This window comes from Hyla sarda, unplaced genomic scaffold (assembly GCF_029499605.1).
Source record: "Hyla sarda isolate aHylSar1 unplaced genomic scaffold, aHylSar1.hap1 scaffold_2303, whole genome shotgun sequence".
Lineage (NCBI taxonomy): Eukaryota > Metazoa > Chordata > Amphibia > Anura > Hylidae > Hyla > Hyla sarda.
The window spans coordinates 1-13049 of record NW_026608984.1 but is presented as its reverse complement, the minus strand read 5'-3'; the positions used below and the strand labels follow the sequence as shown (position 1 = coordinate 13049).

The window sequence follows — 13049 nt, the reverse complement described above, 5'->3', positions numbered from 1 at the left end:
CAGCGGCTGCAATATCTCAACGGAGAATACGTTTATATATATGTGTGTGTGTGCGCGTATATATATATATATATATATATATATATATATATATATATATATTTCTCCGCCGAAATCACTTTTAAACCCATTTCCACCTTTTTTTCCCTTCTCTTCCTCTTACTTTTTTTTCACGTTTTTTTACGTTTTTCTCCTTTTCGCCTCTTTTCTGGGCGTATTATTCTTCTTTTTCTTCTTTTTTTTCGTCTAATGCATACCCCATCAGTGCAGCAATGCTTATTCAATACCGCCAGCAGATGGAGACACTGGGGGATAATTTTCTAAGGATTTATACTGATTTTTCCTGTCTGAATTTGTCGCACAGAAAGTTGCAGGCCAAATATGTGTGACATTTCTGCGACTTTAGCTTCTAGAGCATTTTTACAACATTATACATAGGTGCTGAATACATAAAAAGCGACTGTTCAGCGACAGACAAGTCGCATCGGCTGAAAGTAGGCCAGAATGTCAGTCCATGTTGGAGCAGGTTTAGATACAGTCTAAAGTATAGATCTCAAAGTCTGTGCACAGAATTTAGCAAGGGCCTCGCACCTTCTGATGCATCAGGTAGGTGCACAATAGCATAGCCTAACCCTCTGTACTTTGGTCTATATTGATGCGGGACATAGACAGCCAGCTGATGACCAATCCATTAGTGCAATGGATGGCTGGAAGCATTTGTCTTTGCCTTTGCAATACCACAGAAGCAATGCATGGTCAATGTACAGCAATGACACACCTGTGTGAACAGCCAGGAGACCCCCCCCCCCCCCCCCCCCATGTTATGTTACATAGTTACATAGTTAGTACGGTCGAAAAAAGACATATGTCCATCAAGTTCAACCAGGGAATTAAGGGGTAGGGGTGTGGCGCGATATTGGGGAAGGGATGAGATTTTATATTTCTTCATAAGCATTAATCTTATTTTGTCAATTAGGAACATTCAGCACCCACCCGCTATCAAGGCAGCTGCCTATCATGTCATGCCCTACCTGCACAGGTGTGCTGGCTACTCAAATGATCCAATTAAGGAGGCCATTTAGTCAGCAGCAGCAGAAGTCCTGTGCCTGGACGCTCCAACAGCGGCCAGACACAAGCAGAAGCAGCAGAAGCAGCAGCAGCAGCACCACCTTTTGTTTTTTGGCTGCAGCAGCAAGGCCCACAGGGCTGGCTAGCTGGCTAGCCAGCAAGCAGGTAGCAATGAAAGTAGGAATCTTTCTTTTTAACCCTGTAAGGGGGTGGTGCACTGTACCCGAAGATACTGCCATATCGGGTCAATGCATAGGGCGACGGAAGCAAGCTTCGAAATCGGCCCCCGTTCTCAAAAATCCATTTAATATATGGTCCCCAGATAGGGGACGTATCAGATATTAAACTGATAAGAACAGATACTACACTTGATCTTAGCCAAAAGGCCGAGAAGCGATAACCGTGAAAGGGGCGGGCCCAACAAGGTCCCCTTCATGGGCACTATCACTGCTTGCTGTCAGGGAGGCTGCCAGACAATTTTCCATGCACACTCTGGGCTGGGGGGCAGTCAACCACCAGTACACACAGCAGAACCTAAACCCATACCATTATTGCTAAGCAGCAAGACAGGGGCCCATTGCACTCCCACGGGGCCTTTTTAAATGCAATCCATAACCCGGATTTGCCAGGAACCCTTCTTACTCCTCCTACTTGCATGTGACACTGGGCTTAGGATCTGCATAGGAAACACACACACAAGCACACACCTACCTTTGTTGCCTGCAGATGCCTCCTTGGCTGTCCCCAAACGGTATCAAACCAACACCCACGGGAAGCTGTAAGCATAGAGGACATGCCTGCACCCCATTGGACTTACCTGTGTGGGTTAAATCCGGGTTATTTGACAACCTATGGCGGTGATGGTTCTGCTCAGGCAGAGCAGTGCTGATGCTCCTCATAAAGCTGTCGCTGCTGTGAAGGTTCTAGGTGACATCACAAATCCCTATGGTTACATACACAACAAAGCTGGGTTGTTGTTGTTTACACTCTGCAAGGCCTGTGGAAGTGAGTGACATCATAGCACTGTAGTTCTGAGGGTTCTAGATGGATGCAACAATCTCCTGTTGCTTCTATGAAGGCCATAATAGACGACATCACCAAACAGCTCCATAGTCACATACACAGCAAAGGAGAGATGTTGTTTACACCTAGTGATGTCAGTGGTATTGAGTGACATCACAGCACAGTGCTAAGGCTCCTGGGCCTGGACACAGCAGCGGCTGCAATATCTCAACGGAGAATACGTTTATATATATGTGTGTGTGTGCGCGTATATATATATATATATATATATATATATATATATATATATATTTCTCCGCCGAAATCACTTTTAAACCCATTTCCACCTTTTTTTCCCTTCTCTTCCTCTTACTTTTTTTTCACGTTTTTTTACGTTTTTCTCCTTTTCGCCTCTTTTCTGGGCGTATTATTCTTCTTTTTCTTCTTTTTTTTCGTCTAATGCATACCCCATCAGTGCAGCAATGCTTATTCAATACCGCCAGCAGATGGAGACACTGGGGGATAATTTTCTAAGGATTTATACTGATTTTTCCTGTCTGAATTTGTCGCACAGAAAGTTGCAGGCCAAATATGTGTGACATTTCTGCGACTTTAGCTTCTAGAGCATTTTTACAACATTATACATAGGTGCTGAATACATAAAAAGCGACTGTTCAGCGACAGACAAGTCGCATCGGCTGAAAGTAGGCCAGAATGTCAGTCCATGTTGGAGCAGGTTTAGATACAGTCTAAAGTATAGATCTCAAAGTCTGTGCACAGAATTTAGCAAGGGCCTCGCACCTTCTGATGCATCAGGTAGGTGCACAATAGCATAGCCTAACCCTCTGTACTTTGGTCTATATTGATGCGGGACATAGACAGCCAGCTGATGACCAATCCATTAGTGCAATGGATGGCTGGAAGCATTTGTCTTTGCCTTTGCAATACCACAGAAGCAATGCATGGTCAATGTACAGCAATGACACACCTGTGTGAACAGCCAGGAGACCCCCCCCCCCCCCATGTTATGTTACATAGTTACATAGTTAGTACGGTCGAAAAAAGACATATGTCCATCAAGTTCAACCAGGGAATTAAGGGGTAGGGGTGTGGCGCGATATTGGGGAAGGGATGAGATTTTATATTTCTTCATAAGCATTAATCTTATTTTGTCAATTAGGAACATTCAGCACCCACCCGCTATCAAGGCAGCTGCCTATCATGTCATGCCCTACCTGCACAGGTGTGCTGGCTACTCAAATGATCCAATTAAGGAGGCCATTTAGTCAGCAGCAGCAGAAGTCCTGTGCCTGGACGCTCCAACAGCGGCCAGACACAAGCAGAAGCAGCAGAAGCAGCAGCAGCAGCACCACCTTTTGTTTTTTGGCTGCAGCAGCAAGGCCCACAGGGCTGGCTAGCTGGCTAGCCAGCAAGCAGGTAGCAATGAAAGTAGGAATCTTTCTTTTTAACCCTGTAAGGGGGTGGTGCACTGTACCCGAAGATACTGCCATATCGGGTCAATGCATAGGGCGACGGAAGCAAGCTTCGAAATCGGCCCCCGTTCTCAAAAATCCATTTAATATATGGTCCCCAGATAGGGGACGTATCAGATATTAAACTGATAAGAACAGATACTACACTTGATCTTAGCCAAAAGGCCGAGAAGCGATAACCGTGAAAGGGGCGGGCCCAACAAGGTCCCCTTCATGGGCACTATCACTGCTTGCTGTCAGGGAGGCTGCCAGACAATTTTCCATGCACACTCTGGGCTGGGGGGCAGTCAACCACCAGTACACACAGCAGAACCTAAACCCATACCATTATTGCTAAGCAGCAAGACAGGGGCCCATTGCACTCCCACGGGGCCTTTTTAAATGCAATCCATAACCCGGATTTGCCAGGAACCCTTCTTACTCCTCCTACTTGCATGTGACACTGGGCTTAGGATCTGCATAGGAAACACACACACAAGCACACACCTACCTTTGTTGCCTGCAGATGCCTCCTTGGCTGTCCCCAAACGGTATCAAACCAACACCCACGGGAAGCTGTAAGCATAGAGGACATGCCTGCACCCCATTGGACTTACCTGTGTGGGTTAAATCCGGGTTATTTGACAACCTATGGCGGTGATGGTTCTGCTCAGGCAGAGCAGTGCTGATGCTCCTCATAAAGCTGTCGCTGCTGTGAAGGTTCTAGGTGACATCACAAATCCCTATGGTTACATACACAACAAAGCTGGGTTGTTGTTGTTTACACTCTGCAAGGCCTGTGGAAGTGAGTGACATCATAGCACTGTAGTTCTGAGGGTTCTAGATGGATGCAACAATCTCCTGTTGCTTCTATGAAGGCCATAATAGACGACATCACCAAACAGCTCCATAGTCACATACACAGCAAAGGAGAGATGTTGTTTACACCTAGTGATGTCAGTGGTATTGAGTGACATCACAGCACAGTGCTAAGGCTCCTGGGCCTGGACACAGCAGCGGCTGCAATATCTCAACGGAGAATACGTTTATATATATGTGTGTGTGTGCGCGTATATATATATATATATATATATATATATATATATATATATATATTTCTCCGCCGAAATCACTTTTAAACCCATTTCCACCTTTTTTTCCCTTCTCTTCCTCTTACTTTTTTTTCACGTTTTTTTACGTTTTTCTCCTTTTCGCCTCTTTTCTGGGCGTATTATTCTTCTTTTTCTTCTTTTTTTTCGTCTAATGCATACCCCATCAGTGCAGCAATGCTTATTCAATACCGCCAGCAGATGGAGACACTGGGGGATAATTTTCTAAGGATTTATACTGATTTTTCCTGTCTGAATTTGTCGCACAGAAAGTTGCAGGCCAAATATGTGTGACATTTCTGCGACTTTAGCTTCTAGAGCATTTTTACAACATTATACATAGGTGCTGAATACATAAAAAGCGACTGTTCAGCGACAGACAAGTCGCATCGGCTGAAAGTAGGCCAGAATGTCAGTCCATGTTGGAGCAGGTTTAGATACAGTCTAAAGTATAGATCTCAAAGTCTGTGCACAGAATTTAGCAAGGGCCTCGCACCTTCTGATGCATCAGGTAGGTGCACAATAGCATAGCCTAACCCTCTGTACTTTGGTCTATATTGATGCGGGACATAGACAGCCAGCTGATGACCAATCCATTAGTGCAATGGATGGCTGGAAGCATTTGTCTTTGCCTTTGCAATACCACAGAAGCAATGCATGGTCAATGTACAGCAATGACACACCTGTGTGAACAGCCAGGAGACCCCCCCCCCCCCCCATGTTATGTTACATAGTTACATAGTTAGTACGGTCGAAAAAAGACATATGTCCATCAAGTTCAACCAGGGAATTAAGGGGTAGGGGTGTGGCGCGATATTGGGGAAGGGATGAGATTTTATATTTCTTCATAAGCATTAATCTTATTTTGTCAATTAGGAACATTCAGCACCCACCCGCTATCAAGGCAGCTGCCTATCATGTCATGCCCTACCTGCACAGGTGTGCTGGCTACTCAAATGATCCAATTAAGGAGGCCATTTAGTCAGCAGCAGCAGAAGTCCTGTGCCTGGACGCTCCAACAGCGGCCAGACACAAGCAGAAGCAGCAGAAGCAGCAGCAGCAGCACCACCTTTTGTTTTTTGGCTGCAGCAGCAAGGCCCACAGGGCTGGCTAGCTGGCTAGCCAGCAAGCAGGTAGCAATGAAAGTAGGAATCTTTCTTTTTAACCCTGTAAGGGGGTGGTGCACTGTACCCGAAGATACTGCCATATCGGGTCAATGCATAGGGCGACGGAAGCAAGCTTCGAAATCGGCCCCCGTTCTCAAAAATCCATTTAATATATGGTCCCCAGATAGGGGACGTATCAGATATTAAACTGATAAGAACAGATACTACACTTGATCTTAGCCAAAAGGCCGAGAAGCGATAACCGTGAAAGGGGCGGGCCCAACAAGGTCCCCTTCATGGGCACTATCACTGCTTGCTGTCAGGGAGGCTGCCAGACAATTTTCCATGCACACTCTGGGCTGGGGGGCAGTCAACCACCAGTACACACAGCAGAACCTAAACCCATACCATTATTGCTAAGCAGCAAGACAGGGGCCCATTGCACTCCCACGGGGCCTTTTTAAATGCAATCCATAACCCGGATTTGCCAGGAACCCTTCTTACTCCTCCTACTTGCATGTGACACTGGGCTTAGGATCTGCATAGGAAACACACACACAAGCACACACCTACCTTTGTTGCCTGCAGATGCCTCCTTGGCTGTCCCCAAACGGTATCAAACCAACACCCACGGGAAGCTGTAAGCATAGAGGACATGCCTGCACCCCATTGGACTTACCTGTGTGGGTTAAATCCGGGTTATTTGACAACCTATGGCGGTGATGGTTCTGCTCAGGCAGAGCAGTGCTGATGCTCCTCATAAAGCTGTCGCTGCTGTGAAGGTTCTAGGTGACATCACAAATCCCTATGGTTACATACACAACAAAGCTGGGTTGTTGTTGTTTACACTCTGCAAGGCCTGTGGAAGTGAGTGACATCATAGCACTGTAGTTCTGAGGGTTCTAGATGGATGCAACAATCTCCTGTTGCTTCTATGAAGGCCATAATAGACGACATCACCAAACAGCTCCATAGTCACATACACAGCAAAGGAGAGATGTTGTTTACACCTAGTGATGTCAGTGGTATTGAGTGACATCACAGCACAGTGCTAAGGCTCCTGGGCCTGGACACAGCAGCGGCTGCAATATCTCAACGGAGAATACGTTTATATATATGTGTGTGTGTGCGCGTATATATATATATATATATATATATATATATATATATATATATATTCTCCGCCGAAATCACTTTTAAACCCATTTCCACCTTTTTTTCCCTTCTCTTCCTCTTACTTTTTTTTCACGTTTTTTTACGTTTTTCTCCTTTTCGCCTCTTTTCTGGGCGTATTATTCTTCTTTTTCTTCTTTTTTTTCGTCTAATGCATACCCCATCAGTGCAGCAATGCTTATTCAATACCGCCAGCAGATGGAGACACTGGGGGATAATTTTCTAAGGATTTATACTGATTTTTCCTGTCTGAATTTGTCGCACAGAAAGTTGCAGGCCAAATATGTGTGACATTTCTGCGACTTTAGCTTCTAGAGCATTTTTACAACATTATACATAGGTGCTGAATACATAAAAAGCGACTGTTCAGCGACAGACAAGTCGCATCGGCTGAAAGTAGGCCAGAATGTCAGTCCATGTTGGAGCAGGTTTAGATACAGTCTAAAGTATAGATCTCAAAGTCTGTGCACAGAATTTAGCAAGGGCCTCGCACCTTCTGATGCATCAGGTAGGTGCACAATAGCATAGCCTAACCCTCTGTACTTTGGTCTATATTGATGCGGGACATAGACAGCCAGCTGATGACCAATCCATTAGTGCAATGGATGGCTGGAAGCATTTGTCTTTGCCTTTGCAATACCACAGAAGCAATGCATGGTCAATGTACAGCAATGACACACCTGTGTGAACAGCCAGGAGACCCCCCCCCCATGTTATGTTACATAGTTACATAGTTAGTACGGTCGAAAAAAGACATATGTCCATCAAGTTCAACCAGGGAATTAAGGGGTAGGGGTGTGGCGCGATATTGGGGAAGGGATGAGATTTTATATTTCTTCATAAGCATTAATCTTATTTTGTCAATTAGGAACATTCAGCACCCACCCGCTATCAAGGCAGCTGCCTATCATGTCATGCCCTACCTGCACAGGTGTGCTGGCTACTCAAATGATCCAATTAAGGAGGCCATTTAGTCAGCAGCAGCAGAAGTCCTGTGCCTGGACGCTCCAACAGCGGCCAGACACAAGCAGAAGCAGCAGAAGCAGCAGCAGCAGCACCACCTTTTGTTTTTTGGCTGCAGCAGCAAGGCCCACAGGGCTGGCTAGCTGGCTAGCCAGCAAGCAGGTAGCAATGAAAGTAGGAATCTTTCTTTTTAACCCTGTAAGGGGGTGGTGCACTGTACCCGAAGATACTGCCATATCGGGTCAATGCATAGGGCGACGGAAGCAAGCTTCGAAATCGGCCCCCGTTCTCAAAAATCCATTTAATATATGGTCCCCAGATAGGGGACGTATCAGATATTAAACTGATAAGAACAGATACTACACTTGATCTTAGCCAAAAGGCCGAGAAGCGATAACCGTGAAAGGGGCGGGCCCAACAAGGTCCCCTTCATGGGCACTATCACTGCTTGCTGTCAGGGAGGCTGCCAGACAATTTTCCATGCACACTCTGGGCTGGGGGGCAGTCAACCACCAGTACACACAGCAGAACCTAAACCCATACCATTATTGCTAAGCAGCAAGACAGGGGCCCATTGCACTCCCACGGGGCCTTTTTAAATGCAATCCATAACCCGGATTTGCCAGGAACCCTTCTTACTCCTCCTACTTGCATGTGACACTGGGCTTAGGATCTGCATAGGAAACACACACACAAGCACACACCTACCTTTGTTGCCTGCAGATGCCTCCTTGGCTGTCCCCAAACGGTATCAAACCAACACCCACGGGAAGCTGTAAGCATAGAGGACATGCCTGCACCCCATTGGACTTACCTGTGTGGGTTAAATCCGGGTTATTTGACAACCTATGGCGGTGATGGTTCTGCTCAGGCAGAGCAGTGCTGATGCTCCTCATAAAGCTGTCGCTGCTGTGAAGGTTCTAGGTGACATCACAAATCCCTATGGTTACATACACAACAAAGCTGGGTTGTTGTTGTTTACACTCTGCAAGGCCTGTGGAAGTGAGTGACATCATAGCACTGTAGTTCTGAGGGTTCTAGATGGATGCAACAATCTCCTGTTGCTTCTATGAAGGCCATAATAGACGACATCACCAAACAGCTCCATAGTCACATACACAGCAAAGGAGAGATGTTGTTTACACCTAGTGATGTCAGTGGTATTGAGTGACATCACAGCACAGTGCTAAGGCTCCTGGGCCTGGACACAGCAGCGGCTGCAATATCTCAACGGAGAATACGTTTATATATATGTGTGTGTGTGCGCGTATATATATATATATATATATATATATATATATATATATATATATTTCTCCGCCGAAATCACTTTTAAACCCATTTCCACCTTTTTTTCCCTTCTCTTCCTCTTACTTTTTTTTCACGTTTTTTTACGTTTTTCTCCTTTTCGCCTCTTTTCTGGGCGTATTATTCTTCTTTTTCTTCTTTTTTTTCGTCTAATGCATACCCCATCAGTGCAGCAATGCTTATTCAATACCGCCAGCAGATGGAGACACTGGGGGATAATTTTCTAAGGATTTATACTGATTTTTCCTGTCTGAATTTGTCGCACAGAAAGTTGCAGGCCAAATATGTGTGACATTTCTGCGACTTTAGCTTCTAGAGCATTTTTACAACATTATACATAGGTGCTGAATACATAAAAAGCGACTGTTCAGCGACAGACAAGTCGCATCGGCTGAAAGTAGGCCAGAATGTCAGTCCATGTTGGAGCAGGTTTAGATACAGTCTAAAGTATAGATCTCAAAGTCTGTGCACAGAATTTAGCAAGGGCCTCGCACCTTCTGATGCATCAGGTAGGTGCACAATAGCATAGCCTAACCCTCTGTACTTTGGTCTATATTGATGCGGGACATAGACAGCCAGCTGATGACCAATCCATTAGTGCAATGGATGGCTGGAAGCATTTGTCTTTGCCTTTGCAATACCACAGAAGCAATGCATGGTCAATGTACAGCAATGACACACCTGTGTGAACAGCCAGGAGACCCCCCCCCCCCCCCCCCCCATGTTATGTTACATAGTTACATAGTTAGTACGGTCGAAAAAAGACATATGTCCATCAAGTTCAACCAGGGAATTAAGGGGTAGGGGTGTGGCGCGATATTGGGGAAGGGATGAGATTTTATATTTCTTCATAAGCATTAATCTTATTTTGTCAATTAGGAACATTCAGCACCCACCCGCTATCAAGGCAGCTGCCTATCATGTCATGCCCTACCTGCACAGGTGTGCTGGCTACTCAAATGATCCAATTAAGGAGGCCATTTAGTCAGCAGCAGCAGAAGTCCTGTGCCTGGACGCTCCAACAGCGGCCAGACACAAGCAGAAGCAGCAGAAGCAGCAGCAGCAGCACCACCTTTTGTTTTTTGGCTGCAGCAGCAAGGCCCACAGGGCTGGCTAGCTGGCTAGCCAGCAAGCAGGTAGCAATGAAAGTAGGAATCTTTCTTTTTAACCCTGTAAGGGGGTGGTGCACTGTACCCGAAGATACTGCCATATCGGGTCAATGCATAGGGCGACGGAAGCAAGCTTCGAAATCGGCCCCCGTTCTCAAAAATCCATTTAATATATGGTCCCCAGATAGGGGACGTATCAGATATTAAACTGATAAGAACAGATACTACACTTGATCTTAGCCAAAAGGCCGAGAAGCGATAACCGTGAAAGGGGCGGGCCCAACAAGGTCCCCTTCATGGGCACTATCACTGCTTGCTGTCAGGGAGGCTGCCAGACAATTTTCCATGCACACTCTGGGCTGGGGGGCAGTCAACCACCAGTACACACAGCAGAACCTAAACCCATACCATTATTGCTAAGCAGCAAGACAGGGGCCCATTGCACTCCCACGGGGCCTTTTTAAATGCAATCCATAACCCGGATTTGCCAGGAACCCTTCTTACTCCTCCTACTTGCATGTGACACTGGGCTTAGGATCTGCATAGGAAACACACACACAAGCACACACCTACCTTTGTTGCCTGCAGATGCCTCCTTGGCTGTCCCCAAACGGTATCAAACCAACACCCACGGGAAGCTGTAAGCATAGAGGACATGCCTGTACCCCATTGGACTTACCTGTGTGGGTTAAATCCGGGTTATTTGACAACCTATGGCGGTGATGGTTCTGCTCAGGCAGAGCAGTGCTGATGCTCCTCATAAAGCTGTCGCTGCTGTGAAGGTTCTAGGTGACATCACAAATCCCTATGGTTACATACACAACAAAGCTGGGTTGTTGTTGTTTACACTCTGCAAGGCCTGTGGAAGTGAGTGACATCATAGCACTGTAGTTCTGAGGGTTCTAGATGGATGCAACAATCTCCTGTTGCTTCTATGAAGGCCATAATAGACGACATCACCAAACAGCTCCATAGTCACATACACAGCAAAGGAGAGATGTTGTTTACACCTAGTGATGTCAGTGGTATTGAGTGACATCACAGCACAGTGCTAAGGCTCCTGGGCCTGGACACAGCAGCGGCTGCAATATCTCAACGGAGAATACGTTTATATATATGTGTGTGTGTGCGCGTATATATATATATATATATATATATATATATATATATATATATATTTCTCCGCCGAAATCACTTTTAAACCCATTTCCACCTTTTTTTCCCTTCTCTTCCTCTTACTTTTTTTTCACGTTTTTTTACGTTTTTCTCCTTTTCGCCTCTTTTCTGGGCGTATTATTCTTCTTTTTCTTCTTTTTTTTCGTCTAATGCATACCCCATCAGTGCAGCAATGCTTATTCAATACCGCCAGCAGATGGAGACACTGGGGGATAATTTTCTAAGGATTTATACTGATTTTTCCTGTCTGAATTTGTCGCACAGAAAGTTGCAGGCCAAATATGTGTGACATTTCTGCGACTTTAGCTTCTAGAGCATTTTTACAACATTATACATAGGTGCTGAATACATAAAAAGCGACTGTTCAGCGACAGACAAGTCGCATCGGCTGAAAGTAGGCCAGAATGTCAGTCCATGTTGGAGCAGGTTTAGATACAGTCTAAAGTATAGATCTCAAAGTCTGTGCACAGAATTTAGCAAGGGCCTCGCACCTTCTGATGCATCAGGTAGGTGCACAATAGCATAGCCTAACCCTCTGTACTTTCGTCTATATTGATGCGGGACATAGACAGCCAGCTGATGACCAATCCATTAGTGCAATGGATGGCTGGAAGCATTTGTCTTTGCCTTTGCAATACCACAGAAGCAATGCATGGTCAATGTACAGCAATGACACACCTGTGTGAACAGCCAGGAGACCCCCCCCCCCCCCCATGTTATGTTACATAGTTACATAGTTAGTACGGTCGAAAAAAGACATATGTCCATCAAGTTCAACCAGGGAATTAAGGGGTAGGGGTGTGGCGCGATATTGGGGAAGGGATGAGATTTTATATTTCTTCATAAGCATTAATCTTATTTTGTCAATTAGGAACATTCAGCACCCACCCGCTATCAAGGCAGCTGCCTATCATGTCATGCCCTACCTGCACAGGTGTGCTGGCTACTCAAATGATCCAATTAAGGAGGCCATTTAGTCAGCAGCAGCAGAAGTCCTGTGCCTGGACGCTCCAACAGCGGCCAGACACAAGCAGAAGCAGCAGAAGCAGCAGCAGCAGCACCACCTTTTGTTTTTTGGCTGCAGCAGCAAGGCCCACAGGGCTGGCTAGCTGGCTAGCCAGCAAGCAGGTAGCAATGAAAGTAGGAATCTTTCTTTTTAACCCTGTAAGGGGGTGGTGCACTGTACCCGAAGATACTGCCATATCGGGTCAATGCATAGGGCGACGGAAGCAAGCTTCGAAATCGGCCCCCGTTCTCAAAAATCCATTTAATATATGGTCCCCAGATAGGGGACGTATCAGATATTAAACTGATAAGAACAGATACTACACTTGATCTTAGCCAAAAGGCCGAGAAGCGATAACCGTGAAAGGGGCGGGCCCAACAAGGTCCCCTTCATGGGCACTATCACTGCTTGCTGTCAGGGAGGCTGCCAGACAATTTTCCATGCACACTCTGGGCTGGGGGGCAGTCAACCACCAGTACACACAGCAGAACCTAAACCCATACCATTATTGCTAAGCAGCAAGACAGGGGCCCATTGCACTCCCACGGGGCCTTTTT

The 13049-nt window shown here is 45.9% G+C and overlaps 6 non-coding genes across 6 annotated transcripts; all 6 read right to left on the bottom strand.

Annotated features, from left to right (window-relative positions):
* Window positions 1-1275: 1275 nt before the first annotated feature.
* On the bottom strand, window positions 1276-1466 carry LOC130322038 (U2 spliceosomal RNA). The gene has a single exon (XR_008867635.1). It is a non-coding gene; the product is annotated as a U2 spliceosomal RNA (small nuclear RNA).
* A 2083-nt stretch (window positions 1467-3549) lies between these two features.
* Window positions 3550-3740, bottom strand: LOC130322058 (U2 spliceosomal RNA). Its single transcript, XR_008867653.1, has one exon. It is a non-coding gene; the product is annotated as a U2 spliceosomal RNA (small nuclear RNA).
* Window positions 3741-5826: 2086 nt separating this feature from the next.
* Window positions 5827-6017, bottom strand: LOC130322057 (U2 spliceosomal RNA). The gene has a single exon (XR_008867652.1). It is a non-coding gene; the product is annotated as a U2 spliceosomal RNA (small nuclear RNA).
* A 2080-nt stretch (window positions 6018-8097) lies between these two features.
* LOC130322056 (U2 spliceosomal RNA) lies at window positions 8098-8288 on the bottom strand. Its single transcript, XR_008867651.1, has one exon. It is a non-coding gene; the product is annotated as a U2 spliceosomal RNA (small nuclear RNA).
* A 2091-nt stretch (window positions 8289-10379) lies between these two features.
* Window positions 10380-10570, bottom strand: LOC130322049 (U2 spliceosomal RNA). The gene has a single exon (XR_008867645.1). It is a non-coding gene; the product is annotated as a U2 spliceosomal RNA (small nuclear RNA).
* A 2086-nt stretch (window positions 10571-12656) lies between these two features.
* Window positions 12657-12847, bottom strand: LOC130322037 (U2 spliceosomal RNA). Its single transcript, XR_008867634.1, has one exon. It is a non-coding gene; the product is annotated as a U2 spliceosomal RNA (small nuclear RNA).
* Between the last annotated feature and the right edge of the window lie 202 nt (window positions 12848-13049).